The sequence below is a fragment of the Vicugna pacos genome, chromosome 8, assembly GCF_048564905.1.
Source record: "Vicugna pacos chromosome 8, VicPac4, whole genome shotgun sequence".
Classification (NCBI taxonomy): domain Eukaryota; kingdom Metazoa; phylum Chordata; class Mammalia; order Artiodactyla; family Camelidae; genus Vicugna; species Vicugna pacos.
In genome coordinates, this window is record NC_132994.1 from 22,170,741 (window position 1) to 22,176,185 (window position 5,445).

Below are 5,445 nucleotides of genomic sequence, written 5' to 3' on the forward strand. Positions count from 1 at the left end.
AAGGGGGTTGAAGGTATAGCTCAGTGGTAGAGTGCATGCTCAGCATGCATGAGGTCCTGGGTTCAATCCCCAGTACCTCCATAAAAATAACTCAGAACAATCACCTTAATTAAAATAAATATGTGGGACCATAGTGTTCTATGGTACACATTACTGTGGATCCACTAAATAATAGTTTGGGAAATTTGGGGAGGTTATCAATATCTTTGGACTAGAATAAGAGGTGTATGAAGTACTGGAATCTACAGAAGAAAGTTAAAATCCTAACTGATCAATTCAGTTTTACAAATTATTTCTACCTCCTCCCAATAATTGTTCAGTTGATGAGAAATCATATTCCTGCGATGAAATCACTTGTAATGATTTCTTTCACAATGTTTTTCTGCTTCATGTAGCATCAACCAACATTTCGGGAGGGAGGAAACATCAATAGCCTAGTTGTACAAGCATCCCTTAAGGTGCTGGCACTGCAAGTAACATGCAAGACTCACAAATGATACAGTCAGGAAGAGGGGTAACTTCCTTCACCATTAGCCTCATCTGAAAGAGAATGAGCACAGGCGTCAGAATCTCATGCTTTAAACTGTGCCAGGAGGTTGGCTCAAAAATTGCCTCAGGTAGGAGAATAACCATAGCCACTCTCACCTTCATCTGTGCCTTGAAAACCTTCTTGGTTTTCATCATAGAGTAATTGACACAGAACAGTTATACTGATACTGCCTATTTGGCCCCACAAATCTTTTGTTAAGAGAGATCAATTGAACAAGCCTGGCTATGTGTTTAAGAGGCCACTTGTGTAGCCGTTAGTTCAGGTCAGTACACCCTTCCACACAGCCGGCCAGATGATCTCTTGGCACTTTTCCAATGACTCAATCAGCGGAAGCTGCATATCGGGTACTGGAGAATCTGAATCTTTCTGTTGCCATCACGGCTTATTCTACATGGAGTATTGCAGGGGTTTTAATTTGAAATTGTCTTGCTTTATGTCTATTGAGTCATAGCTTTTTTATTATTCATTGGGTACCATAAGTATCCAAAATTAGACATCCTTTTTTTTTTACAACACATAATTTTATTTAAACAACGCGAAAAATCAGGGGAGAGCGCGAACGCAGTCCCCCACTACCACAAATTATGCAGCCAAGTTTCCCACATTTGGGGAAATCGCAGGGGTCAGCACATCCGGAGTGCAATGGATAAGCCTCGCCCTGGGAAAACCACCTTCGTGATCATGGTATCTCCCCTGCCAGGTAAGTATTAGACATCCTTTTTTGATGAAAGATAATGTTTTGAAAAGTAATAATGGGTCAAGAAAATGTATATGTTTTAAATGCTTTTTAAAAAATCAAATTTTACATAGCTCTTTGTTTGAAATATCTCCACCTTTCCCCAGGAGTTAGCATGCCAGTCAGGTGGGATGAAGGAACGTAGAGGTGATGACAGAATGAAATCAGTTTCTAGGCAGTTAAACAAAACCACTTAAAACAGAATATGTTGGCCAGGGTTGGGGATGGGCAGTGGAATTCTCAACAACGTTACTCCTGCATTCATGTTTCCTTTCCACATAAGCAGTATGTGATGGGAGCCTCCATGTTCATTATCCTACCTAATTCATCAGAATGGTATCAGTAACATTAAAGGTAAGTGTGCATTACATAAACTTTAAGTCATTAGATGTATTTCTTTCAACTTAAATCAAGTTGCCTTGCACATGCAATGTCATACTAAGAACCAAGAATTGTGCTGTGTAGTCCCAAATAATTTTTCTGGATACTACCTCAGTGTCTTAGTTCCTTGCTGAAGAATATTAGAGAACTATATTTAAAATTAATAGCTAACGTAAAAGAGTATTCCTTTTTGTTAAGACACATTCTCTTCAAAAATTTATCTATGGTAATAACTGCATCCTATGTAACTTCCTTCTTCCCACAGTACAAACACATGATCCTACAAGTTATTCAACAAACAATAGGTAATTAGTAATTGCTTTTATGAACTAAAGGACTAAATGCAATTCTTTTTTAAAAGATATACAACGTGATAATTTGATACCTTTATACATTACAATATAATTACCACCTAAATATAGTCATTTTATCTTACCACTGCAATACGTTTTAAGAATAGCCAAACAAAATTAATCTCATGGAAGAGAAAAAGAGCAAAGTAGGTGAAGAGTATATTAATGGGTTTAAGATATTCTAATTTAAGTTAGTGAGTAATAGCATCTATGTTTATATACAAAATGCAAGTATTTAAATCACACTATGTTAGAACAGATCTTGGATCAGTTATTTCAACTGTTAGATATAAATATTTTAAATTATATATTTTTTGAGATTTGAAGTCCCTCAGATTCTGCATCTTTTAATTGATGTTAGTCATTTTTTTTCAGGTTAGAATTTTCTATTTGAAAGTCTGTGTCCTCTAAAATCTAAGACGCATGCACAGTGACAGATGCTATGCTGGATAGTGGAAATCAATTGCTGTGGTCTGCTCTCAGAAGTGTAATGATTCCTAACTGGCCTCATCCCCACGCTAGACAGGAATGTGAGTCGAACATCCGAGAACCAGACAGACTTCTTTTCAGTTCTTGGTTTTTTTCCTAATTAAGTACCTTTTTGAAAAGAAAGATGCAGAAATTTCTCTCCTGCTGAAATGACTGTTCTATTATTTCAAAATGAACAAATTTAGAGAAGAAAAACAAAACTTCTAGGAAGAACAGTAGGAGTAATATATAAAAATTAAAAGGGTAAAGAGGTAGAGGGTAACAGAGAGAAATTCTCCCAAAAGTTTATTTGTAACATTTAATAGGTGCTAATATATTATTTAAATTAAACCTAAACTCCCCTTAGCTATTTATAGAAAATATGGTTTCAGTAAATGCTAAGTCTTTCCTAACAGTGGAAACTGTAATCTCCAAACTTTACTACCTAGTATTATTATAGAGATTTAACTTCAGCATTCTTTACAATCGTCAAAAGACTCCCATTAGACTAAGAAAAATCCTACTACAGAGGCACATGTTTACATAGAAATTATTATATATAAAGCTGAGTATAGGGACTATATAGTTATAAAAATATAAGATTTACTTGTTTTTGTCTATGTTTATATAAATGAGACTCTTTTAGTGTAAAAGTAATAACTTAAGAATAATTAATGCACTTATCCATAAAGAAAACACTTGGTTTTCAAATGTGATATTGAGCAAGTATCTCATGTCTTAACAAAAACAATGGAAAATATTTCATATCTTCATTTGTAACACTCAAGCATATCCCTAACTTTATGAGTCTCCTTACTGCCAAAATACACTTTCCAATTTTTCAGTTAAGAGGCTGAATGAAAACAAACTACAAATAAACTGCCATTCAACCCAAATGATATACTCAAATGGATCTCTGGGAATCATATTGTCTAAGATATTTACATTAGTCAGCTGTTCATAGAGTCTTTAATTGCAATTTCCTTTTTTAAAAATTTTTAATTTTATAATTGTGTGGTTTGCTGAGAAGAATTTAAACTAAAACAAATTGAGAACAATCTTTCTGTTTTCCCTTTGCAGTGGTAATTTGGCATTTACTATCTTCTCAGCAGACTCAAAGTGAGAATGTTGCTGCTCTTGCCTTTGGGATCTTTCTACTTGCAGATAGTTCAGGGCTCAGATTTCTTTACATGGCACCTGCATGACTAGGAGTCTCTAAACATGGAGAAAAGATAAGACATGGAACTTGTAGATCAAAAAGGAGTTGAAACCATTGTGACTTCTTTTTTTTTTTAAAGAAGCTATTAAGAATAATGAACTAGGTTTGCCTAAAAAGCCTCAAAATCATAAATAAAGTAAAAATTGATAAATCTGGGCTGAAGAGATGCTCTTCCATGTGTATTCAGTAGATTAAATTTCTCCTAAATGATTGGAAATCCATTAATCTGCATATGTAAATACCTAAGTTAGAAAAGATATATGCACCTCTGTGTTCATTGCAACATTATTTATAATAACCAAGAAACGGAAACAACCTAAGTGCCCACCAACAGATGACTGGATAAAGAAGAGATAGTATACACACACAATGGAATATTACTCATCCATAAAAATGACTGAAATCTTGCCACTTGCAACAACATGAATGGACCTAGAGGGTATTATAATAAGTGAAATAAGTCAGACAAAGAAAGACAGATACTGTATGATTTTGTTTATATGTGGAATCCAAAAAACAAATGAACAAACATAATGAAACCAAAAGAGTTACAGATACAGAGAACAAACAGGTGGTTACCAGAGAGGGAGGGGGAGGGAGAGGAGAAAAATAGGTGAGGGAGATTAAAAGGTGCAAACTTCCAGTTACAAGAGTCAAGAAGGTAAAATATACCATATGGGGAATGTAGTCGATAAACTATGTAATATTTTTGTATGGTGATAGATCTGACTAAACTTATCATGGTGATTATTTTGAAGTGTATAGAAACATTGCATCACTATGTTGTATAACAGGAACTAACAGAGTGTTATAGGTTAATTATACTTCAAAAACAAAAACCTCGTAGAAAAAGAGATCAAATTTGTGGTTACCAGAGGTGGGCAGTGAGGGAAAGAAGGATTGGATGAAGGCAGTCAAAAGGTACAAACTTCCAGTTATAAGATAAATAAGTGCCAGGGATGTAATGTACAACATGATTGATATAATTAACATAAAGCTTGGTAATAAAGCTCATTACAGATATTGTTTGTCTATTATTAAGAGACTTTAGGTATTTTCACCCCTTATTTTCTTAGCAGATAATTAAGGTTTTCAGAGTCTAAGATAGGTAGAGTATAATCACTATTAAATTATTGGCTTTCTCATTCAATGCCCAACCTTTATTAACTTATGCCAAGCCATAGGTGTCTGTCTACCCACTCACACATATCACGTATTCTGGATTCTTCTCTTTATGCACACCCCTTAAGTAGCCAAAAATTTGAAATAAAACACGCATACTTTGGTAATAAACAACTTATCTCTCAGCTTGGAACTTTTGCCACTGAGCTCTCCAGTGAGATGATTCCACACAAATTAATCTCCCTGATCTCTTCTTTTAGGATTATATTCCGCTAATCATGCATCTCAGTGGGAACTTTATTAGCAGAAAGATTTAAAATATATAAAAGAAAAAATAGTTAAAGGAGGAATTAGCTTTGTGTCTAAAGCATCACATAATTTTTTTTAAAGTCAAATTATCTTCCAATTATGGCCAATCATTTGTGCCACCACAGTTTCCTGTATGGTAGTCAGGCTGTCAAAGAGCTGAAAATCAAAGCTGCAAATAAGTTACATCCTATAGATTATTTGCTCATAATTAAAACACATACATAGCTTTTTGCTATATTAAGACTCAAGAAAATTGTATCCTTATTATAAGTATTTCCAAGTTGGAATATTTAAGATTGCCCATAAC

At 34.3% G+C, this 5,445-nt stretch overlaps 1 non-coding gene across 1 annotated transcript; it reads right to left on the reverse strand.

Moving 5' to 3' along the window:
- Positions 1 to 1,094: 1,094 nt before the first annotated feature.
- Positions 1,095 to 1,258, reverse strand: LOC116281699 (U1 spliceosomal RNA). Its single transcript, XR_004191155.1, has one exon. It is a non-coding gene; the product is annotated as a U1 spliceosomal RNA (small nuclear RNA).
- Between the last annotated feature and the right edge of the window lie 4,187 nt (positions 1,259 to 5,445).